Source organism: Balaenoptera ricei, chromosome 6 (genome assembly GCF_028023285.1).
Source record: "Balaenoptera ricei isolate mBalRic1 chromosome 6, mBalRic1.hap2, whole genome shotgun sequence".
Taxonomy (NCBI): Eukaryota; Metazoa; Chordata; class Mammalia; order Artiodactyla; family Balaenopteridae; genus Balaenoptera; species Balaenoptera ricei.
In genome coordinates this window covers 59785593-59812638 of record NC_082644.1, presented here as the reverse complement: position 1 = coordinate 59812638, position 27046 = coordinate 59785593, and the positions used below count along the sequence as shown (strand labels likewise).

General features: G+C 37.6%; 1 protein-coding gene across 3 annotated transcripts in view; it reads right to left on the bottom strand.

The window, feature by feature from the left end:
• Nucleotides 1-27046, bottom strand: part of MPDZ (multiple PDZ domain crumbs cell polarity complex component) — a 362584-nt gene that overhangs the window by 225038 nt on the left and 110500 nt on the right. For all 3 annotated transcript variants that reach the window (XM_059924722.1, XM_059924725.1, XM_059924723.1), the window contains one exon: nucleotides 21821-22010. The gene's annotated coding sequence lies outside the window, so the exon portion shown is untranslated. The remainder of the gene's footprint in view (nucleotides 1-21820; nucleotides 22011-27046) is intronic.

The window sequence follows — 27046 nt, the reverse complement described above, 5'->3', positions numbered from 1 at the left end:
CACCCTAACCTCTAGAGTGTAAAATAAAAATATGAGGAATACCCCCCAGAGCTAAAAGGAAAAATAAACACTCAAATCCTACTAAGATACTTACATTTTTATGCTATATAACATTGTACTAAGAATTGAGTTTATAGGTCTGTTAGTGGGGTGGAACTCATGCAATAATTATTTTTTCCTGGTAATTTGAAAGACACAGCGTTAGGACTTTCTCAATTTAAAGCAAGAGCATCCATTAAACTAGACAGAGAGCTCTTGAGATTAGTAATAGTAATATATTGTTGGAGTTTAAGAAGTAGACATAGGTATTTTTAAATATTTTAAGACTGACAAACAAATAACGAGTATGAGACTGAAGTTTACGGCATCTAAGAATTATAAAAGCAAAGAACTTCACTGAGTCAGAAAGCAGTAACCTTTCTAGGTTCAGAGTATGGCTTGCTGGATAATTGGGAGAACCGACAGCTGAAGAGGGGAGATAAAGGCGGGTCTGGGTGAAGAAGAAGTACTAGACGGAGGGCTAGGGGAAGGGAAAGTGACTCATTGTGGTCCCTTTCAGCATTATGGTTTTGTTATTTGATTTTGGACTCAGAGTATTTTGGCAAAATTTGCTAAAGCTGAGACAGGAAATTAGTCTTCATTTACAAAGCATTTGAATGGTTTTGGAAAGGGGAAAGACATTGTCAAAATAGAAGTAAAAGATTTCTTTCACTTTAGTAATAGAATGAGTAAGTAGTGAGGATGATGGGTGGATAAATGCTCTTAATAATGGAATTTCTATTAAATATTTATTGTTCCATTGACACATTGGGCAACTGATTGATAGGAGCCTTCATCCCAGGGAAGGATTTCTATATTTAAAGATCCTTTCCTCCACATCTTAATAATTTTATATGATCAGTTTTTATTCTTCTTGCCTTTACAAACTCCCTGAAGTTTTTTCCACCCAGCCTACATGGATTTCTTTAGAATTGAAAAAGTAAAGCTGTTTTTAAAAATTGGTACTTAAAAAATTAAATTCTAAGGGACTTCCCTGGTGGTGCAGTGGTTAAGAATCCGTCTGCCAATGCAGGGGACACGGGTTTGATCCCTGGTCCGGGAAGATCCTACATGCCGCGGAGCAACTAAGCCTGTGTGCCACCACTACTGAGTTTGTGTTCTAGAGCCCATGAGCCACAACTACTGAGCCCACGTGCCACAACACTGAAGCCTGCACATCTAGAGCCCATGCACCGCAACAAAGAGTAGCCCCTGCTCGTCACAACTAGAGAAAGCCTGAGTGCAGCAACAAAGACCCAAAAATAAGTAAATAAATTTATTTAAAAAAATAAATTCTAAAATAGTAAGAAAAATAGTATCATACATAAAGATTTGAGAATTTCTTCCGAAATAATATGTCCCTACTTCTCTCACTTTGTAGATGTAATACAGTAAAAAATGGACAAAAAGCACATATTTGTTATTTAGGCTTATATATATCATCAAGTGGACACAGGAGAAATATATTATTTTGGATTTTGGTTTTGGCTTTGAAATATGTTTATCCCTTTGGCATATGGATAGGTTTAGTCATTATAATTTGTCGTCTCAGAAGAGATATAAGCAATCATTTTATTTGGAAGCCATGCATTTTCCAAATGACCAACCTAAATTTTCTGTTTAGTCGTTTTTATAAATGAGAAAACAGAGGCCACTCTATTCAAGTGACTGAAACACAATTACTCACTGAATCAACGGCAAAGTTAAGCTTGTATTCATCTCATCTCTTTAAGTCCCCCAATCTGACTTCAACCATGGGATAATTATAATTGTAAACACTCATGTGTCTACAACATGATACATGAAAGCTTACCATGAGTTAGCTGTAATAGAATACTGGATCTGGAATTAGACAGATCTGGATTTGAATTTTTAGCCTCAACTTACTAGATATGTAATCTTGTGAGAATTACTTTATTTCTCTGGATCCCAGTAATCTCTTCATAAGGCTATTATGAGAACCAAATGAAAAGATTTATGGGAAATGCCTGGCAATTTTAAATGCTAAACAAATGGTAAGCCCTTTCCTATTCCTTTCCCAACTATAACTGTCACAGTGAACTTTACCATTTTTAACTGAGACTCATTATTTTGGTAAGATTACATTGATACAAGTAGAAGTGTCAGGAGTCTAACCTAGACAGCTCTTTTGTCAATCTCCATCCTGTGAGTAAATAGTGTACATTTGACACTACATGTTGAGAGAAATACACTTAAACTTGGAATCTAAAAATCTGCCTAAATAATTGTAATTTTCTCCAAAACAGAAAGTTTTTAAAGTTTCAGATGTACAGTTTAGAACTTAATTATACTGCTTTTTATTGCTAAAACTTTTATCTGAATCTAGTTTCTCTATCTAGACTGTGAAGTCAGAAAGAAAAAATAACATGCTTCAAAGAGAAATCTGCATTCCTTGACTTATAGTTTTATCCTCAGTAAATATCTGAGACTGATTGTAAGAAAAATTTAATAATTAAGTTCTTAATACTGAAAAAATAGCATTGAAGCTGGTAGTATTTTTAGAAAAATAGACTCTATTTCCCTAGATTTATTTGATTCTGTTTTTGAATTTTAAGGAACATCACTAAACATAATGTTCACACACTTTGCATCACTCGTCTCTCAAAGTATTTACATGAACAGAATTAGATATCATTTGACTTGTGTGGCACAGAGAAGAAGAACCATTATTTAGTTTTTGTTGTTTTCATGATCTTAAGAATTTACAAGATCATATGAAGGGTTGAGACAGAGTAGATTCACAGCAGTACATTGTATTTTAAGAATATGAAGATGCCATAAAGATCATGCCAAGGGAAAGCAATGATATCTCTAGTCCCATTCATCTTAAAGCTCTCCTATTAATTTCAGGTCCAAAGAACTTAGCTAATACATTTTCCATTGATAGGCACTCTAAATTGTTTTCATATGTATACTACGGGAATGAACATTTGTCTTTGGAAAGTGGTAGAGCTTTAGTGGTAAATGAAAAAGTCTTTTATTTCTTCCCTTTTGAGGCAAACTGAGGACTCTGAGAACTTGTCAGTGTCTTTGTATTTTTTGCCCCACCTCCAAAAGACCCAACTTACCAATTACTAAAAATTGAAAACATTATAAATCTATCTACCAAACAACAAACATGGCTAAAATGAACAAAATTCAATAAAAATGACTTTACCTCTTGGGGCCCTAATCATTCTCCCCTCACTTTATCTTTCTTTCCCCCGCTGTATAGTGTTATCTTCACTCCACTGTCAGCTCTGAAATGTAGCAAGCAGAGGACCTCAAGGCCTCTTTCCAGGTCTGATATTCTCAATGAGTTAGTTCACTTATCCATAATTTTCCAAACATTTCAATAAAAGCTTGTTGAATCAAAGTAGAATGCATATGCAGCTGTTTGGCACCATATGGTCAAACATCTGGATATTGGACTAAATTTTTCAGTTTTTCAAGGTATTTCATTTTTTGAAGATACTGTCTGAACTTAAATCTTAAATTTGGATCTGAAATTAAATCAGATCCAAACTTCTGATTTAATTCCAGAAAGGTGGAATGGTAGTGTTAACTGCTCTGTAAGGAATACAGACTTGAGCCACACAGAATTAACAAATCAGAAAGGATTTCAGCCTCTTTTCATTATCTTTTAATAGCAAACATCTAAAACTAGTACCAAAGGATAAGTATCATGATTCGATGTTGCAGTTCTGCACAGCTGCTCTCCTCACTTCTTACCCATCATTGCCGCACCACAACGATAGTGACGGAGTCTGGCTTTTATTAACAAAATGAGAGAAACCTGTGCTGTAATACGAAGGTAGCCCACCTCACGCTTAACAGTAGTTGTAAGACTCAAATACCTTAGAGGCTTTTTCCTTTATGTCGAAGTTCTTTCTCTGGTACACAAACAGGCCTGCATACCAAAAACATACAGTCATTGGCTATATTCACTAGATGGGAATTGGGCCTACAGCCATACCACCAACAGACTACAAACTTGCCAAGGCTCACAAAGAAGAGTCAGGCCAGCTTTTCTCTGGATAAGTTAACTCTGAAATATCAGGTCAGGAAAGTAACAGGATGTCAGAATAAATAGAATCCAGAGAGCTGAAGTCTCTAAGATATAATCATATTCTACGGTCCCAGTCTGAAGGGGTGCCACAGTGGCCTCTGTCTCTGCTAAGCTAATTTTTTGCAGATGAAATCTAATTTATATAACCTCTTCTAACAGGGGCATCTTTAACCTGAGCTTTGTTACTCTACATGCAGATTGCTTTTAAGAGCAATCTTAAGATTTAGTGAATTTTTCTTACATTTTAGAAATTGGGAATTGTGTTTGCTTCATCAATCTACCAACACTTCATTTTCTCTTTCTTCTATGATATTTATTTTACCCCCTACCCTGTACCACATTCTCACTTACAGAAGCTCTCCTGACATTCCTTCCAGAAAAATCTCGACATTATACATCTTCCAGCTATAAAGCTCTCCTGAGGCTCCATTTCTTACCTGTACTTAATTGGAACTCATTTCTCCAATCATACAGTACAGGACCCCAAAACTAAAATTATCCAGGAGCTAATGAACATAACACTTAAGAAAAAATTTTAGATTTTTCCTAAAAATATTACATTAAAAATTATATTCAGATGTGATTTGTCAATACTAATGCCCCAGAGATGGTCATCATATGATGCTGAGTATTCAGCTGCATCAAACCTAACTGAAAGGATCACTTAGCTCTATTACTTCACCAGCTATTCCATTCCTGTCCTTTACACCGCCATTACCCATATCCAAACCTCTTTCCTAGAAGGAAGCAATAGTCTTTTTTTTTTTTTTTTTTTTAAGTTTTTTTAATTTTTATTTATTTATTTATGGCTCTGTTGGGTCTTCGTTTCTGTGCGAGGGCCCTCCCTAGTTGCGGCAAGTGGGAGCCACTCTTCATCGCGGTGCGCGGGCCTCTCTTGTTGTGGAGCACAGGCTCGAGACGCGCAGGCTCAGTAAGTGTGGCTCACGGGCCTAGTTGCTCCGCGGCATGTGGGATCCTCCCAGACCAGGGCTCGAACCCGTGTCCCCTGCATTAGCAGGCAGACTCCCAACCACTGAGCCACCAGGGAAGCCCAGCAATAGTCTTTTGATTGTCTGTCTACCTGCAATGTCTCCCTTCCAGCTTTCTCTGCATCCTGCTTCCAGATGACCCATTAGAAGGTGCAAATGTGGTTACTGTCACTAACTTTCAATGACTTTCAACTGCTTTCTGATGAAGGTCCAATCTTCAGCCTGACATTCAGTCCCTCTGGCTATTTACTCCAAAGACTCTTCTACTGCTGTACTCCAGTTGAATCGGATTATTTAGTGTTTATTAAATACACTCTGTGCTCTACATCTCTTGGGTCACATTATTTCCTTTACTTGCAACGCCCTTTCTGAAATATTTATCGAAAATTGAACTCAGGTCTTTAAAACTCTATCCAGTGCCCTTTCAACAATTATATTCTGTTTCTCTGGAAACACAAATTGATGTATTTCTAGGAATCCTGGTGTAGTAGACAGAATACTGCCCCCTTCCCCACCCCACAGTGTCCATGTCCTAATGCCCAGAATCTGTGAATAGGTTACCTTATGTGGCAAAAAGGACTTTGTGGATGTGACTAAGGTTAAGGCCTTTGAGATGGAGAGATTAGGTTGGATTATCTGGGTGGGCCTAATCTAAGTATGTGGATTCTTAAAAGTGAAGAATCTTTCTCAGCTGCAGTCAGAGAGAGAGATAGGAGGACAGAAGATGGGTCAGAGAGATGAGACGTTGCTGGCTTTGAAGATAGAGGAAGGCTGCCACAAGGAATGTGACCTCTAAAAAAGCTGGAAGAGCAAGAAAATGAATTCTCCCCAGAGCCTCTAGAAAGGAACAAAGCCTCGCCATAACCCTGTTTTTAACCCAGTGAGATCTCTGTCAGACTTCTGATCTCCACAACTGTAAGATAATAAATTTGTGTTGCTTAAGTCACAAAGTTTGTGGGAAATTGTTACAGCAGCAATAGAAAACTAATATACCTGGATTCACATTCCATGGTTTATTAAAATAACTGTAAGTCAAAAAAATTGAAACATAGGATTTCTTAAGCTCCCTTCAAGGGGCAAAATTGCTATTCTAGGCTAAGCTATCTTTTCCTTCCAAGACTAGGATACTACTTAATTAATATAACATGAATATATACTCATGTGTTAATCAGTTTTGTCTATTAAACTCAGAACATTTTCAAGTAATGAGAAAAAGAAAGCTTTTAAAGGGCAGTTAAGTCTATCATTTAAATAAAATCAATTAAATTGATGTGGAGAAATACTTAATGTTGAGGATTAGATGCCTTGTACATATGAACTTGTCAAATGAAGATTTGTTGGTTAAACCCCCATGTTAAGAAGGCTCAGGAGATTGGTTCAACATGGCTGAGTAGAAGGATGTGCGCTCATTTCCTCTTGCGAGAGCTCCAGAATCACAACTAACTGCTGAACAATCATCAACAGGAAGACACTGGAGCTCACCAAAAACATACCCCACATCCAAAACAAAGGAGAAGCCACAATGAGACGGTAGGAGGGGCACAATCACAATAAAATCAAATCCCATAACTGCTGGGTGGGTGACTCACAAAATGGAGAACACTTATACCACAGAGTCCACCCACTGGAGTGAAGGTTCTGAACCCCACATGAGGCTTCCCAATCTGGGGGCCCAGCAATGGGAGGAGGAATTGTTAGAGAATCAGACTTTGAAGGCTAGCGGAATTTGATTGCAGGACTTTGACTGGACTGGGGGAAACAGAGACTCCACTCTTGAAGGGCACACACAAAGTAGTGTGTGCATCAGGACCCAGGGGAAGGAGCAGTGACTCCATAGGACACTGAACCAGACCCACCTGCTGGTGTTGGAGGGTCTCCTGCAGAGGCGGGGGGTGGCTGTGGCTCACCGCCAGGACAAGGACACTAGCAGCAGGAGTTCTGAGAAGTATTCCTTGGCATGAGCCCTCCCAGAGTCCACCATTAGCCCCACCAAAGAGCCCAGGTAGGCTACAGTGCTGGGTTGCCTCAGGCTAAACAACCAACAGGGAGGGAACCCAACCCCACCCATCAGCAGACAAGGTGATAAAAGTTTAACTGAGCTCTGCCCACCAGAGCAACACCCAGCTCTACCCGCCACCAGTCCCTCCCATCAGGAAGCTTGCACAAGCCTCTTAGATAGCCTCATCCACCAGCAGGCAGATAGCAGAAGCAAGAAGAACTACAATTCTGCAACCTGTGGAATGAAAACCACATTCACAGAAAGACAGACAAAATGAAAAGGCAGAGGACTATGTACCAGCTGAAGGTACAAGATAAAACCCCAGAAAAACAACTCAATGAAGTGGAGATAGGCAACCTTCCAGAAAAAGAATTCAGAATAATGACAGTGAAGATGATCCAAGACCTCATAAAAAGAATGGAGGCAAAGATTGAGAAGATGCAAGAAATGTTTAACAAAAACCTAGAAGAATTAAAGAACAAACACCTAGAAGAATTAAAGAACAAACAAACAGAGAAGAACAATACATTAACTGAAATGAAAAATACACTAGAAGGAATCAATAGCAGGATAACTGAGGCAGAAGAAGGGATAAGTGACCTGGAAGACAGAATGGTGGAATTCACTGCCATGGAACAGAATAAAGAAAAAAGAATGAAAAGTAATGAAGACATCCTAAGATGCCTCTGGGACAACATTAAATGCAACAACATTCGCATTTTAGGGGTCCCAAAAGGAGAAGAGATAGAGAAAGGACATGAGAAAATATTTGAAGAGATTATAGTTGAAAACTTCCCTAATATGGGAAAGGAAATAGCCATCCAAGTCCAGGAAGCACAGAGAGTCCCAGGCAGGATAAACCCCAGGAGAAACATGCCGAGACACATCGTAATGAAATGGACAAAAATTAAAGCCGAAGAAAAATTATTGAAAGTGACAAGGGAAAAATGACAAATAACATACAAGGGAACTCCCATAAGGTTAACAGCTGATTTCTCAGCAGAAACTCTACAAGCCAGAAGGGAGTGGCATGATATATTTAAAGTGACAAAAGGGAAGAACCTACAACCCAGATTACTCTATCCGGCAAGGATCTCATTCAGATTTGATGGAGAAATCAAAAGCTTTACAGACAAGCAAAAGCTAAGAGAATTCAGCACCACCAAACCAGCTCTACAACAAATGCTAAAGGAACTTCTCTAAGTGGGAAACACAAGAGAAGAAAAAGATCCACAAAAACAAACCCATAACAATTAAGAAAATGGTAATAGGAACTTACATATCAACAATTACCTAAAACGTGAATGGATTAAATGCTCCAACCAAAAGACACAGGCTTGCTGAATGGATACAAAAGCAAGACCCATATATATATACACTGTCTGCAAGAGACCCACTTCAGACCTAGGGACACATACAGACTGAAAGTGAGGGGATGGAAAAAGATATTCCATGCAAATGGAAAGCAAAAGAAAGCTGGAGTAGCTATACTCATATCAGACAAAATAGACTTTAAAATAAAGAATGTTACAAGAGACAAGGAAGGACAGTACATAATGATCAAGGGATCAATCCAAGAAGAAGACATAACAATTATAAATATATATGCACCCAACATAGGAGCACTCAATACATAAGGCAACTGCTAACAGCTGTAAAAGAGGAAATCGACAGTAACACAGTAATAGTGGGGGACTTTAACACCTCACTTACACAATGGACAGATCATCCAGACAGAAGATTAATAAGGAAACACAAGCTTTAAATGACATAACACTAATATGTATAAAATGGATAACTAATAAGAACCTGCTGTATAAAAAAATAAATAAAATAAAATTCAAAAATTCAAAAAAAAAAGCAGATAGATTTCATTGATATTTATAGGACATTCCATCCAAAAACAGCAGATTACACAGCAGATTCTTCTCAAGTGCACACAGAACATTCTCCAGGATAGATCACATCTTGGGTCACAAATCAATCCTCAGTAAATTTAAGAAAACTGAAATCATATCAAGCATCTTTTCCGACCACAATGCTATGAGATTAGAAATGAATTACAGGGGAAAAAAACGTAAAAAACACAAACACATGGAGGCTAGACAATAAGTTACTAAATAACCAAGAGATCACTGAAGAAATCAAAGAAGAAATCAAAAAATACCTAGAGACAAATGACAATGAAAACGTGAGAATCCAAAACCTAAGGGATGCAGCAAAAGCAGTTCTAAAAGGGAAGTTTATAGCTATACAAGCCTACCTCAAGAAACAAGAAACATCTCAAATAAACAATCTAACCTAATACTTAATGGAACTAGAGAAAGAAGAACAAACAAAACCCAAAGTTAGCAGAAGGAAAGAAATCATAAAGATCAGAGCAGAAGTAAATGAAATAGAAACAGAGAAAACAATAGCAAAGATCAATAAAACTAAAAGGTGGTTCTTTGAGAAGATAAACAAAACTGATAAACAATTACCCAGACTCATCAAGAAAAAGAGAGGACTCAAATCAATAAAAGTGGAAATGAAAAAGGAGAAGTTACAACAGACACTGCAGAAATACAAAGCATCCTAAGAGACTACTACAAACAACTCAATGCTGATAAAATGGACAACCTGGAAGAAATGGACACGTTCTTACAAAGGTATAACCTTCCAAGACTTAACCAGGAAGAAATAGAAAATATGAACAGACCAATCACAAGTAATGAAATTGAAACTGTGATTAAAAATCTTCCAACAAACAAAAGTCCAGGACCAGATGGCTTCACAGGTGAATTCTATCAAACATTTAGAGAAGAGCTAACACCCATCATTCTCAAACTCTTCCAAAGAATGGCAGAGGAAGGAACACTCCCAAACTCATTCTACAAGGCCAGCATCACCCTGATAACAAAACCAGACAAAGATGTCACAAAGAAAGAACACTACACGCCAATATCACTGATGAACATAGATGCAAAAATCCTCAACAAAATACTAGCAAACAGAATCCAACAGCACATTAAAAGGATCATACACCATGATCAAGTGGGGTTTATCCCAGGAATGCAAGGATTCTTCAATATACGCAAATCAATCAATGTGATACACCATATTAACAAACTGAAGGAGAAAAACCATATGATCATCTTAATAGATGCAGAAAAAGCTGTTGACAAAATTCAACACCCATTTATGATAAAAACTCTCCAGAAAGTGGGCATAGAGGGAACCTATTCAAAATAATAAAGGCCATATATGACAAAACCACAGAAGACATCATTCTCAATGGTGAAAAACTGAAAACACTTCCTCTAAGATCAGGAACAAGACGCGGATGTCCACTCTTGCTACCATTATTTGACATAGCTTTGGAAGTCCTAGCCATGGCAATCAGAGAAGAAAAAGAAATAAAAGGAATACAAATTGGAAAAGAAGAAGTAAAACTGTCACTGTTTGCAGATGACATACTATACATAGAGAATCCTAAAGATGCCACCACAAAACTACTAGAGCTAATCAATGAATTTGGTAAAGTTGCACGATACAAAATTAATGCACAGAAGTCTCTTGCATTCCTATACACTAACAACGAAAGATCAGAAAGAGAAATTAAGGAAACAATCCCATTCACCATTGCAATAAAAGAATAAAGTACCTAGGAATAAACCTACTTAAGGAGGTAAAGGACCTGTACTCAGAAAACTATAAGACACTGATGAAAGAAATCGAAGATGACACAAACAGATGGAGAGATATACCATGTTCTTGGATTGGAAGAATCAATATTGTGAAAATGACTCTACTCCTCAAAGCAATCTACCAATTCAATGCAATCCCTATTAAATTACCAGTGGCGTTTTTTAGAGAACTAGAACAAAAAATCTTAAAATCTGTATGTAGACAGAAAAGACCCCAAATAGCCAAAGCAGTCTTGAGGGAAAAAAACGGAGCTGGAGGAATCAGACTCCCTACTACAAAGCTACAGTAATCAAGACAATATGGTACTGGCACAAAAACAGAAATATAGATCAATGGAACAGGATAGAAACCCCAGAGATAATCCCACACACCTATTGTCAACTAATCTATGGCAAAGGCGGCAAGGATATACAACGGGGAAAAGACAGTCTCTTCAATAAGTGGTGCTGGGAAAACTGGACAGCTACATGTAAAAGGATTAAATTAGAACACTCCCTAACACCATACACAAAAATAAACTCAAATGGATTAAAGACCTAAATGTAAGACTGGGCACTATAAAACTCTTAGAGGAAAACATAGGAAGAACACTCTTTGACATAAATCACAGCAAGATCTTTTTTGACCCACCTCCTAGAGTAATGGAAATAAAAACAAAAATAAATGAATGGGACCTAATGAAACTTAAAAGCTTTTGCAAAGCGAAGGAAACTACAAACAAGATGAAAAGACAACACTCAAAATGGGAGAAAATATTTGCAAATGAATCAATGGACAAAGGATTAATCTGCAAAATACATAAACAGCTCACGCAGCTCAATAGTAAAAAAAGAAAAAAACAACGCAATCAAAAAATGGGCAGAAGACCTAAATAGACATCTTTCCAAGGAAGACATACCGATGGCCAAGAAGCACATGAAAAGCTGCTCAACATCACTACTTATTAGAGAAGTGCAAATCAAAACTACAATGAGTTATCACCTCACACTGTTTAGAATGGGCATATCAGAAAATCTACAAACAACAAATGCTGGAGAGGGTGTGGAGAAAAGGGAACCCTCTTGCACTGTTGGTGGGAATGTAAATTGATACAGCCACTATGGAGAACAGTATGGAAGTTCCTTAAAAAACTACAAATAGAACTACCATACGACCCAGCAATCCCACTACTGGGCATATACCCAGAGAAAACCATAATTCAAAAAGACACATGTACCCCAAAGTTCATTGCAGCACTATTTACAATAGCCAGGTTATGGAAGCAACCTAAATGCTCATCGACAGACGAATGGATAAAGAAGGTGTGGCACATATATACAATGCAATATTACTCAGCCATAAAAAAGAATGAAATGGGTTATTTGTAGAGCGTGGATGGATCTAGAGACTGTCATACAGAGTGAAGTAAGTCAGAAAGAGAAAAACAAATATCGTATATTAATGCATATATGTGGAATCTAGAAAATTGGTACAGGTGAAATGGTTTGCAAGGCAGAAATAGTGACACAGATGTAGAGAAAAAACGGATGGACGCCAAGTGGGGAATGTGGCAGGGGGATGGTGGTGGTGGGATGTACTGGGAGATTGGGATGGACATATATACACTAATATGTATAAAATAGATAACTAATAAGAACCTGCTGTTTAAAAAATAAATACAATAAAATTTTAAAAAAAAGAAAAGAAGGCTCAAAATATTAACCCGGCCAGCCATAGTCACTGAGTTAATATACTCACTTATGTATTCATTTATTCAACAGCTATTAAGTACCTGTATTCAGCCAGTTGTAATTAATGGAAGATGTAGAACTCTATGTCTGGTGCTGAAGAAATGTACATTTATGCAAGGAAACAGAATTATAACCCCTGGGCAGCATGAAGTTTTGAGGAAATCAGGCAGGCCTGAAGTAAAGGGAGGTTTGGAGGAGCAGAACGTTTTTATGAAAGGGAAGTAATAGAACTAAAATGAAGGAACCACTAAAGACAGTTTTACATAATGAATGGCTGTTGTTTAGGGTTGGCCTTTAGAGAGTCAAGTAATCTCCTTGGAAGTTTTTATTCAGCAAAAACTGCACGACACTATATGCAGGGCATGGTGTGACGAATACAGTCTTAGACTACGTGAGTTATAACCTCTGATTTTCTGAAGCTTACAGTCACACTGCTGGTAAAGACACAAAGGCATTTATGAAATAACGGTAAATTACATGAGTGGTAAAAGGACAAGTGGGCAAATAGGGTTCTTACTAAATATCATAGATTTTTGGAAGCAGGGTTATTTACACTGAGATCCAAAGGATGAGGTAAAGAAGGTAGAGTTCTCTTTACAGGACAATTTTCATAGAGATTATTTCCCTTAAGACATTGTTTTCCTCTCTAAGGGCTGATTTCCTTAATGAATTAGTGTGCCAATTGCATCGCCTAAGGTGTTTTAAACTGCAAGAGACAGAATAAACCCAAGCAAATATACCCCTTATTCTCCTAAGAAGAAGCTGAGAGATAGGAAATCCCAGGGTGGGTGATTTTAACAGTTTAACAAAGCTGTCAAGGATCTAAGATTTTTCATCCTTCTCAAGCTTCCTCAGCAGGCTGGCCTTTTTCCTCAGGTCTGTACAGTCCTAAGATGACTGCTTGTACTCCAGGATTCATGCTTGGCTTCCAAAGGCAGGAAGGAAATGGGAAGGAGAGTTTGCTTAACTTTCATCTCTCTTTTTATTAGAAAAAAAAATCATTTCCAGAAGCACCTCATTCTCTACCCTGCCCCTAAGAATATTCCCCCTTCTATGGAAGGCTATGACCAGGTCTTTTATAGGCTACGCGATGCAATTAAAAACAGAACCTGGAGGTATGTAACTATGATGCAGAAGGGAATTGCCTTGTAATGTAGTAGGTGGACCCTCTATAACCAACATGGTCTTTCTCCCAGTCTAATCAAAGGAAGAACTTGAGACTTCAGTTTTTTGGCTCCTCAGAACTGGGGGGTTTCTCATTCTATGTGGGTTCCACTGAGCACTGACTTTAGAAAAGCTCCAGGAAGCTGCATGCACACTTTCTTGCATACTTATCTAATGTATGTCTAATGTATGCTTGTGTCCTAGTTTGGTCATAAATCAAAGTGAAAGCAAACTTGAGCCCAGACCAAATCATTCCTCACAGCCATCTTTTAACCTAGACCATTCCTTTGTTGTCTGACCCAGCCTTATTACCCAGAAATCATATGGCTACCCCTACCTGCAAAGAAGTTTGGGAAAATGAGTATCTGGCATTTTCCAACTCTATGTTTGTATGGAATGAGGGGGAAGAAATTGTCAGGCAACCAACAGTGTCTTGGACCCCACATAGAGTTTCAGAAACCAATTAAGAAACATTATTTCTTCAAAGGGAAAGACCACCATAATGACATGATGGGAAAAGTCTTAATGTTTCTCAAGAAAGTGATTTAAGATGAGAGTTCCTTTACTTCTGTAAGTGCAAATTCTATATGCTACTTAGTGTTTCTCAGGTGAATTCTAGATAGTCCAAGTTCTTTCTTTTTCTTTTTTTTTAAGCTAGCAATAACTAATTTATTAAACGTAACTACAGCACAAAATAATGCCAGATGCGTTGGAATATTATCAATATATAGCAGTGGACTCTAAAACACACAAAAAATGGATTTAGGTAAAAGCATTGCCTAAGTGCAAATAAATTTTAAACTATATGTAATTTAAAATACTATATAATCATTACAAATAGGAATTAGGTTGTCTTTATAAATAGTTCCTACTTTCTCTCTTTTTTTTTAACATCTTTATTGGAGTATAATTGCTTTACAATGGTGTGTTAGTTTCTGCTTTATAACAAAGTGAATCAGTTATACATATACATATGTTCCCATATCTCTTCCCTCTTGCATCTCCCTCCCTCCCTCCTGCCCTCCCTATCCCACACCTCTAGGTGGTCACAAAGGACAGAGCTGATCTCCCTGTGCTATGCGGTTACTTCCCACTAGCTATCTATTTTATGTTTGGTAGTGTATATATGTCCATGCCACTCTCTCTCTTTGTCACATCTTACCCTTCCCCGTCCCCATATCCTCAAGTCCATTCTCTAGTAGGTCTGTGTCTTTATTCCCGTCTTGCCACTAGGTTCTTCATGACCTTTTTTTTTTTTCCCTTAGATTCCATATATATGTGTTAGCATATTGTATTTGTTTCTCTCTTTCTGATTTAGTTCACTCTGTATGACAGACTCTAACTCCATCCACCTCACTACAAATAACTCCATTTAGTTTCTTTTTATGGCTGAGTAATATTCCATTGTATATATGTGCCACATCTTCTTTATCCATTCATCCGATGATGGACACTTAGGTTGCTTCCATGTCCTGGCTATTGTAAATAGAGCTGCAATGAACATTTTGGTACATGACTCTTTTTGAATTATGGTTTTCTCAGGGTATATGCCCAGTAGTGGGATTGCTGGGTCGTATGGTAGTTCTATTTGTAGTTTTTTAAGGAACTTCCATACTGTTCTCCATAGTGGCTGTATCAAATTACATTCCCACCAACAGTGCAAAAGTGTTCCCTTTTCTCCACACTCTCTCCAGCATTTACTGTTTCTAGATTTTTTGATGATGGCCATTCTGACCGGTGTGAGATGCCAAGTTCTTTCTACTGTTTGCCAAACCTACCATAGATAACTCCGGCTTGGAGAAATTTTTATTGCTCTTTTATATCAAGGACAATGGAATTCTCAGCTTAAGACAATTGACACTGAGGCTAATTTCCAAATATCAGCTGAAGAATTACAGTGCTGTGGCAGAAGCTATGCAGAATAGTTTGCATTCTGTGTGGTAAGTGTTGCAATTGCCCACAGAGCCATCTGTGTATGATTCTGGGATTATTGGATGCTCAGTATTTTTTTTTTAATTTATTTATTTTAGTTCTTTATTTTTGGCTGTGTTGGGTCCTATTGCTGCAAGCCGGCTCTCTCCAGCTGCAGTGCGAGGGCATCCCACCGCAGTGGCCCCTCCTGCCGCGGAGCACGGGCTCCAGGCGTGTGGGCTTCAGTAGTTGTGGCACGCGGGCTCAGTAGTTGTGGCTCACAGGCTCTACAGCACAGGCTCAGTAGCTGTGGTGCACAGGCTTAGTTGCTCCGCGGCATGTGGGATCTCCCCAGACCAGGGCTCGAACCCGTGTCCCTTGCATTGGCAGGCGGATTCCCAACCACCGCAGCACCAGGGAAGCCCAGATGCTCAGTATTAATGAAGCTAAATCATGGGTGCATTCACAATTATGGGTCAGTTCCACCATCAGAGAGTAAGGAATGGGGATGGTCCTATATGCAGTACTGTATTAGTAAGCATGTCTTAGCTCCTTTTCTAGATTATTCCTTGAGGAGAGGAATGTTGTTAGTTTTATTGCTGTATCTCTCGCAGGGCTTGGATTCAAATCCTGACTCTATTACTCAGGACTACTGTGACCTTGGGCAAGTTACTTGATCTCAGTTTTTTCATTGATCTAGGAATATACTAACAACTGCCTTGAGGGTTGTGCGTATCTCTCTGTGTGTGTGTGAATACAATGTGGAAATTTGTTGAGGGTTGTGTATCTCTGTGTGTGTGTGTGGGGGAATACAATGTGGAAATTTGTGTAAAGAATTTAGTGTGGTGTCACTGAAAGAAAGTGTCCAATAAATATTATTTATTATTAAGTACCAAATATATTTCTTGATTAGAAATTAAGGCTTACTTTTCACATTAGCTAGCTGTGTGTTTTTGGCTAAGATGATCAACTTTCTGGGCCTCATTTTCCACTTCTGTTAAAGGTGGGAGTTGTGCTAGAATCTGTAAGCTCACTTGCAGCTTTAAAGATCAGTGATATCCCTGGGCATACTTCAGTGGTTTGCGAAAAGAAAGAAAAAAAGAAAGCCCAAAACCCACCAAAGAAGAAACATACTATACTTAGGCAATGTGGAAACTTCATCATGTAGCTTCATAACCAAATCTGTCCATTAGTCATTCTGTTACCAAGGACGAAGACAAAATGTTGATCGTAATGGGTAGAGTGTGCATTAAGTGGTAGGACCCTTTAAAGAAAGAGAACGTTTTCTCCCTCCTGTCACGTGAGGAAAAGGATCCTTCCATGGCATTTTGTAAATGAATTCTTGGCTATTGCTGGGTAGTAAGTTCCCAAGTTTAAGGTTTACCATTTATTGGCATCCAACAGAGAAACAGAGTACTTTTATTTGGAAATAAATTTGAAAAGGATTCCAGAGAGCCCAGGCAGCATTAATTGTACTCTAGTTTGAGAGATTTTCACCTCTTCCGTGCTCTGTAACTAGCTGGCGTGCTTCCAACTGTAATTTAGACTTACCATGAACTGCAGGGTTTTTTTAATGTGTGCAGTGATTTTTAAAAAATCCAATAACTTCTTTTATTTGTTGTTCTAAATTTTAAATTTGCATCTGCTTTTCTTATTTTCCAGCACTCTCTAACCCCTATAAGTTTATTCTCAAAAAAAGGTACATTTTATCAGTGGTTTTTAATGATATTTTAAAACTTTGGCTATTTGGTGAATTTGGGTTCACTTGTGAAACCTTTACTAATCCCATTATAAGCTCCCATCAATAATGTCTCCTACCTCAAGACTGCTTTATTTAAATTACAATAGGAAATGCCTCTGAACCTTCAAACATCCCAATTTATGCTCTTTTAATCAAACAACTGCAAGCTAGGGTGACTCTCCTAGTGAACTCATTAAGGGAACCAGATTTCATTTGGGCAGGACTTGTATTTTTTAGAAGATTAAAAATGTAGAAGGATTCTATGCACAATCTCATTTTATAGCTGCCTATGTGTTATGACCAAATAGTCTGTGCTGTAATCAACCAGATATCAGCACAATCATTATTTGCAGAAACGAGTGAATAGATAGATGCACTTTGACCTAGAGAATCAGACACAGGTTCAAATTCTTATTTGTTAATATGGACTCATAATAGTGATGATGAATGTTAGGTAACATGTCTTTTTTAAAATCTGGGAATGGACTCTACCCTGGAAAAATGGAAGAAGAAATGTATGAGTTTATAGAACACAATAAAGATCAAGGCTATGTTTTGGTGGGCATGGGGAATATCAGTATTTACCTCACATATAGCCAATTAGAACAGGAGACTGACTCAAGGACATTTTAAAAAATTTATTTTTTATTGAGGGAACATTGGTTTATAACATTATATACATTTCATATGTACAACATAATATTTCTACTTTTCTACTTCAAAAGTAGAAATATTATGTTGTACATGTGAAACATATAATACACTGCATATACCATATACATATACTAGACTGTGCTTACCACCAAAAATTTAGCTTCTATCTGTCACCTTATAGTTGCTCCCCTTTACCCATTTCACTCTCCTCCACACCTTCCCCTCTGGTAACCATTATTCTGTTCTCTGTATCTAAGTTTTTTTTTTTTTTGGTTTGTTTTGGTTTGTTCATTTATTTTGTTTTGCTTTGTTTGTTTTTTATATTCCACGTATGAGTGAAATCATACAGTATTTGTCTTTCTCTATCTGACATACTTCACTTAGCATGATACCCTCAAGGTCTATCCAAATTGCTACAAATGGCAAGCTTTCACCATTTTATGGCTGTGTATTATTCCACTGTGTGTGTGTGTGTGTGTGTGTGTGTGTGTATCAGTTGATGGGCACTTACCTTGTTTCCATGCTTTGCCTATTGTAAATAATGCTGAGATGAACATAAGGGTGCATATATCATTTCAAAGTAGAGTTTTCATATTCTCTGGATAAATACCTAGAAGTGGGATAGCTGGATCACATGGTAGTTCTATTCTTAATTTTTTTTAGAATTTCCATACTGTTTTCCACAGTGGCTGTACCAATTTACATTCCCACCAACAATGTATGAGTGTTCTCTTTTCTCCACATCCTTGCCAACACTTGTTATTTCTTGCTTTTTTGATAACAGCCATTCAAACAGGTGTGAGGTGATATCTCATTATGGTTTTGATTTGCATTTCCCTGATGATTAGTGATGTTGAATGCCTATTCATATCCCTCTTGGCCACTTGTATGTCTTCTTTGGAAAAATGTCTATTCAGATCCTCTGCCCATTTTTTAATCAATTTGTTTGTTTTTTTGATGTTGAGTTGTATGAGCTCTTTTTATATTTTGGAAGTTAAACCCTTATCAGATTTTTGTTTGCAAATATTTTCTCCCATTCAGCAGGCAGCTTTTTTGTTTCATTTTGTTTGTAGTTTCCTTTGCTGTGCAAAAGCTCTTTCATCTGATACAGTCTCATTTATTTATTTTTGCTTTTGTTTCCCTTGCCTGAGGAGATGTATGCAGAAAGTAATTGCCAAGACTGATTTCAAAGAGCAAAATGCCTATGTTTTCCTCTAGGAGTTTTATAGTTTCAGGTCTTACATTCAAGTCTTTAATACATTTGAGTTGATTTTTGTGTATGGGATGAGATAGTGGTCTAGTTTCATTTTTTGTTGTTGTTGTTGTTGCATGTGGCTGTCCAGTTTTCCCAACACCATTTGTTTTTTTTTTCCATTTTATGTTTTTGGTTCTTTTGTTGTAAATTAATTGTCCATATGTGTATGGGCTTATTTCTGGGCTTTCAGTTCTGTTCCATTATGTGTCTGTTTTTCTGCCAATACCATGCTGTTTTGATTACTATAGCTTTGTAATATAGTTTGAAATCAGGGCAGGTGATACCTCTAGCTTAAGAATGGGTTTTACAGTATGCTTTCTGTCTTAGTCAAGATTGGCTCGGGAACTGGGAAGTCTGCAACTGAAGTAAGAGACTTCAGAGCCTACAATATGTGCCACTGAAATGCTCTGGCTCACTGGTGTAGTGGAAGCCAGTAGTGGGTGGTGGTGAGGCTGGTGTGTAAAGAGGAATAATCTTTTCCCTTCTCATGAGTCTTCAAAAGGTGGCCACACTTCATTTCTACACCAAGCTTCTTAAAGAATTTTCCATTGTTTTTCCCTTAAATTTTATGGATTATCTTTTCACCATTAAATCTTTGATTTATTAGAAATTTACAGTTGGTGTAAAGTGTCCTGTATGGGTCCAACTTATGTTTTCAAGTAACTACCCAGTTGTCTAATACCATTTACTGAATAATATATAATTTTTCAACTGGACTGATATGCTCCCTCGTTATATTCTAAATTGCTTTATGTATTTGAATTTATTTCTGGGTTCTCTACTGTATGTCCTTGCCCTGTCTGTTGACTCATGCATCAGTACCACACTGTTTTAATCACGAGAATTTAAATTTAAAAAATCCAGGACTTCCCCGGTGGCGCAGTGGTTAAGAATCCGCCTGCCATTGCAGGGGACATGGGTTCGAGCCCTGGTCTGGGAAGATCTCACATGCCGCAGAGCAACTAAGCCCGTGTGTCACAACTACTGAGCCCATGTGCCACAACTACTGAAGCTTGTGTGCCCAGAGCCCATGCTCTGCAATAAGAGAAGCCACCGCAATGAGAAGCCTGCGCACTGCGATGAAGAGTAGCCCCCGCTCGCCACAACTAGAGAAAGCCCTCGGGCAGCAATGAAGACCCAACGCCACCAAAAATAAACAAATAAATAAATTTATAAACAAATAAATGAATAAATAAAAATCTGGTATCCCTTGTCCCTAGATCATGCCTGCATCCCATACTCTTAAAAGACAAATTCTTTATCATTTTTCATATTTTTCCCTAGGGTCAGTCAGATGATGATTCTGATTCATTGTCATCATCTCTTTCCTCCCATAAGCATTTACCTAGAACATATTTACTTAAAAATTAGGGATTTCCACAGTGTGCTTTACCAAATGACAGATATCACAAGAGGCAGCTCTGTTGTAGAAAAAAGAAAGAATTCTAGCATATGAGAGAAATATTTCCAGAAATATCAGCTCTGGTTTCAGAAAGTTCCCTCCATCAGAAGTGCCACATCATTCTTTAGCACCGACATCAGGAAGATAAACAACTTCCATGCTTTAGAATATATTAATAATAAAGTTTGAATATGAAATATTTGAAGCTTCTTCTTAAAGCAAACTATTCTGTCACTATGGTATGTAAAATAGTTTTCTTTCAGTCATATTTCCTATATAAGTCTGCTTATGGTAAGATATCTGCAAAGCAATGCATGCAAAGTATTTTTTCTATTGCTTCTAATTTTAACACAATGGTTATACTTTTTAAAGAGGTTATTTTAAAATAAAAGAAACCTTAATGAAAAATTTAAAATATCAGGGGAGCTTACTATTTAAATCAAGACTTTGGTAAATCCCTTTGTTAAATGAACTACCATTGTTTAATATTTAATAAATCTAGATTTTTATTTTTCTAAAGGCCAGATATAGTTATAAGTTCATAGCTATAGCAAATGCTATTTTCTGTCTATTGGAGACTTTTTTGGCACTTCTAGAAAGAAGGGAAACAGTGGATCCAGTAACGATGCAAGAGAGATCAAAGCAATTCCTTCTGTCAGTAATAGCAATTCATGCAAATCTCTAAACACCAAAGACTCTCTTCAGCTAAAGAAAAGTCCACCAGAGAGATCATTGTGAAAAAGGAATCCTAGAAAGTGGCATCATTTTCTAAACTTTATAAGTAGATTCTGCTTAAGGACAACGGAACTTGGTGTAGGAGAAGGGAAGTAAGGAAAGTGGAACTCAGATTTATTGAGCACTAGCTATGGTACGTCACATGCCTGCTAGCAAGACCTCTGTGTTTGCTCCTCTAAGGTGTGGTTGCAAATAGTGGGCTCCTGAGCTAAGCTGCCTAGGATTTGAATTCACTCCTGGCCACTTATTAGCCACCTGGCTTTGGTGCAGGTAATTTGAGCTTTCTTTGTTAACACTTTCATCAACATGAATAGTAAAATCAGATTAGTGAGTTAGTTACTATTATGCATTTAAAACAGTGTCTGGAATAGAATGTTAATTTAATATTATTATTATTTCCACTTTACTGACAAGGAAACAGAAGCTCAGAGGTAAAGGCACTTACCGTAATTCATATGCTTATTAAGTGGTGGAGCTTGGTTGCTAGTCCTGGTCTGTCTGAAGCCCTGGTTAATGATTTCCTCTAGACCCTTGCTACTCAAAGTGTGGTCCCCAGATCAACAGCATCAGCATCACTTGGGAGCTTGTTAGAAATGCAGGATCCTTGGTCTGCTCCAGACTCCCGGAAGCAGCATCTGTAGGTGAACAAGATCCCAGGTGATTTCTATGCACATTAAAGAGACGTGTGTTGAGATGTGAGACAGAACACACCACTGTCCAATCAAAGCTCTGCTACGAGGAAGGCCAGCAGAGATTCATTTGCATGCAATCTGTTGCTTTACAGACCTCAACTGTCCCAGAGTGGGATAGGTCTTCAACATCTTAGCCTTTATTTTCTTTATTGCAAGTGTACTGCCTATAGGCTAACTCTCAGATCAGGCTGTTAATTTGTCTCTGGTATGAACTGTCTCTACTATTCTCCCTCTCTCTGTCTCTGTCTCTCTGTCTCTCATTTTTTATTCCTCAATTTATACCTTGAAGGATATACTTAGGGTTGCTCAAGGCTAGTTGTGCTCTATGGTTGTGAGCAAAATTCCAGTGAAACATGCCTTGATAAAGGTAGGAGTTTATGAAAATAGGATAGATTACGGAATTGGACAAAACTGGGTCCAAATGCTAATCCTTTTACTTAAATTTTGTCTCTAAATATTTAATCTCTCTAAAACTTTGTTTCCTTGTCTTTAAAAATGGTGGTATTAATGGATATTCCTCAGTGTTGACAGGATCAAATAAAATCAAGGTCTGAGAGAGCACAGTGCATAATAGGTGCTCAACAAATTTAAAGTAAACTAACCCAGGACATTTCCTGCCAAAGTTAAGGAAACTTGCACGGGAGACACATTGCATTTAAACGGGTGGGAGACAATGGCTGCCTTCAGGAAAAGCAGTGAGTTCAAATCGTATCTAAAGGAATATCTTCTATATTTAAAGACTAAGACAACAGTTTTTAGGTGGAACAAGCCCCAGGAGGGCTCTGTTTCTTAGAGAGAATCATCAGCTTCAGCTTACTCTGTACAAACATTTTTTGGGAGGACACCATTTGTGAATTGCAAGAAATCTTGTCCCTTTAATCACATCATTAAGAAAATAAGTTGCTCGAATCTTAAGAGGAATTTTTATTTCTTATCAGAGCTAATTCTTTACATGGGAACAAAGCACTAATTTTATTATTAAAAAATTGAAGGTAATGAGCAGAAATTTGCCTTCTGTTATTATGTAGAGAGGAAGCAGCTTCCATAAAGGAATGTGCATGCACATGGCAGAAAGGCCAAGGACAGCACTGCTGAGCCTTTCTTGGTTCCGGTTCTCAGGACCACGGTGTGTAAGGAACAAGAGAAATGCCAGGCAAACATGGAGCTGTTCTGCTCTATGAGGCACCCACTGAGTTAAGGACAGAGACTCTAGATACACGTGAAATCCTCAGGCTCCAAAGCCCAGTTAAGTCCCTGAAATTTTTCAAAAATGGTAGAATCATGCATATAAAAGATCATACATATCTTCGAATAAAAATAGTTTAAAAGTAATTTGAAAAAAAACTATTACATTACACACAACTTTATTCTCTTCTTTTCCCATGGTCACAAACTCCTTAAACATGAAATGTAAAAGCAACCTAAACACTTTTGCGTCACAGTTGGGCTGAAGTTATTTCAGAGTTTTGTGTGGTTTGGCACACTTGAAGTTGGGTTTCATTGTGATTTATTTTTATGTGCACATCACATAGGTACACAGTTTCTGCACATTTTCTCTTGATTTAAGAGAGAAGGAAAATTCCTTTTTTTAAGAGAGAAGAAAAATTTTTTAATGAGAAGAAAAAAGAAATAGTAAAGAATCCTGCACAGATTGGGGGCAACTTTTAAATTTCCTGCTAACATAGGTTTATGGAGACTTGGTAGACTATGTAAATGTAAGATGATTTGTTTTTTTCTCCTTCACTGAAGTATGCAGATACGAAGATGCCTGGGCATGAAGAGCACCTCTATAATGTCTATAAAATGTAGAAGAATTTTCTTCTGGTATACCCTTGAGAGATGATTTCCCTAGAACTCCCTTCCCTTCAGAAACCACATTTGTCACTGGGAGTTGGGAAGAGGGATCTAGTCACGGCTGCTGCTGCTGACTGCTTCCTTTCTCACCCTGCAGGACAGGGCTTATCCATCCCCAATCATGCCAGATGTATGGAAGAAGGTTCTCAGATACTTGCATTGCATCTACAGTGCATTCAGAGAAACTCAATTACCTTCCTTTACCACCACTTGTTAACTTTCCTATTTCCGTGACCTGTTTTTGTGTGTGTGTGTGTGTGTGTGGCTTTTTACTGTTGTCAATCTAACCCTCGAGTACTAGAATATTGGGAAGAACTATTTTGATTAACCTCAGTAACCCTTGGGAACATGGTTTTCAGTATTTGTTCTCCATCTCCCTATTCCCCGTAGTACAGTATATTTGTCCCACTTTAGCTTAATGAACTAAAAGGGGGCTGGTGGGCAATCCCACTACTGGGCATATACCCTGAGAAAACCATAATTCAAAAAGACACATATACCACAGTGTTCATTGCAGCACTATTTACAATAGCCAAGACATGGAAGCAACCTAAGTGTCCATCGACAGATGAATGGATAAAGAAGATGTGGCACGTATATACAATGGAATATAGGGCAGGAATAAAGACGCAGACTTAGAGAACGGACTTGAGGACACAGTGAGGGGAGGGGAGGCTGGGATGAAGTGAGACAGTAGCACTGACATATATACACTACCAAATGTAAAATGGATGGCTCGTGGGAAGCTGCTGCATCGCACAGGGAGATCAGCTCGGTGCTTTGTGACCACCTAGAGGGCTGGGATAGGGAGGGTGGGAGGGAGGCTCAAGAGGGAGGGGATATGGGGATATATGTATACACATAGCTGATTCACTTTGTTGTACAGCAGAAACTAACACAACATTGTAAAGCAATTATACTCCAATGAAGATGCTAAAAAATTAAAAAAATAAAAGACAATGAAACTTGAGAAATGAAAAAAAATGGGGCTGGTGGGCAAAGGGGAGATGTGAAGCATTCACTTGCCTTGGAAGAATAAAACTATCATGCTGTCTCAGAATATGAGAACCTAGAGGTCATTGATCATTCTGAAATTTCAGCAATTTCTCAGTCTTCAGGCCTCCCATTGCAATACCTTTATCAGCAATTTTATTTAAATGAGAATTAGAATTCTTTCTTGAACTCTTCTTTGTGCAAAACTGGCAGGGAGCATTCAAACATCTATCTTGCAAGCTGTGACTATTTTCTTTGCTCTGGATTTTGTCCTGGCAGGTGGGAAGACAGTGGGTAGTGAAGATGTCTTGAATTTCCGGAGTACAGAATTAGGGATCTATTCCACTGGGTAATTCCAAAGCATCCAGAGTGATGTAGGAGCACCATTATACCTCCTAAAGTTATCAAGTTCCCTGATGTTCTCTGCAGCGTAATATGTGGTTTTCTTTTGAATGCTTCTGAGATGAAGTGGTTACATTTTATCATGGGAACTACCATATTTTATCAATTCTAAGCCATTCATATTTTCACATTTTAACTTCTCTGATATTGAAATGTGTCTTGCAATTGATGGTGCATCATAGTTTGATTGCCAGTATTTTTTTCTTCTTAGTGACACATAAGAGTAATGTTCCCTATTACAATCAAAGTCATCTTAGACTTAATGAGTTACATTACACCTCTTTAAGTGCACCTTCAAAGATCTCCTACCTTTCAAATCTAGAATTGTAATAGGAATCACAATCCTGGCCGTCTCTGTATTCTATTCTCCAAAGCAAGAACATTTGAAAGTACAATTTAAAATAAAACAAATTAACAAACACTACAAAATGTTTAGAAAACATTTAATGTTTCAATTTATTGTCATTTACTATAAGCTGTTGTTCTGAGAGATCTTTTCCTCTTAAACTCAAGTGTCCATAACAAATAAGGCCTTCATTTGCAAATGGTGAGCCATGGTAATCAAATAACTACTGCTGTATCATCAGTCTCTACTTCCAACAAAAGAATATCCTGAATTGGATTGATGCATTCGATCTGATCAATTACTGCAATAGTGAAAGTGTCTACAATTCTGAATTAACTGTGTCATGACTGATTTAGTTATACTAGAGTCAGGATATCATTAAACCTTAAAGTCATTGTTCCAAAGACAGCTTATACATTAGATTATCTTCAAATATGCACGAAGAGCTTAGTATAGCTCTCTAGTGATTTGCTAGGTTCTCTAGATATTTAATCTTTGTTCAGATTTGTGCTTGGTTTTGAATAAAGTTAGGAGAGAAGGGTATGAGACTGGAGGCATTTACTGAGTGAAACCACCCTGAATCTTTCATGGCTACTGACCAAGCAGTAATGGAAAACGTGAACCAAGAAATAAAAATCTCATCAACACAGTGAAATCTGTTCTTCTCTCTCTATATATAAACCTTATGTGTTGGCTTTGGCAGCAGTTTGAACTTTGTCATTCCAATAAAGTTCCTGAAATTCACTAGATATCACTTCTTTTTATGGGAAAACATCTGCAAGTGTATTTATTTGGTTATAAACAAAAATATGCTTTACTTTTTCAAATGACATTGCAGAAGTATTTATTTGTTATTTGCAATATGCATCATTAGCCCATCACAAAACCCTGTGAGCACATGCACATTATGAAAACATCATTCATAAGTTTAAAAATATACTAACTAGAGAGGCATATAGAGTTCTCTGTACCTTAGAACATTTCCATTGTACTTTTGAAAGAATTTTACTTGGTTGAACAGCAAACTGCTCTTAAACATTCTTTCAGGAAATTTAGTTAAAACTTTCCACTCTTAAACTTGATCCAGACCACAGTTTAAATCTTTGAAAACACACACAAACACACACACACACACACACACACACTACTGTATTTTATGTACGTAAGATGAAAAATTTTTTCCACATTTTTAACATTATTGAAATTTGATGCATCTTATAGTCAATGGCAAGACATAGTTGGGTTGGAGTGTTTTCTTTTCTTTATGGTAAAAAAGATGATGTGAAATTTTACAACCAATGCTCTCATAGATAAGATAGAGGTTGAGGAGGATGATGAGGATGAGGATGATGGTGATGGTGATGGGGATATAATAACCACTATT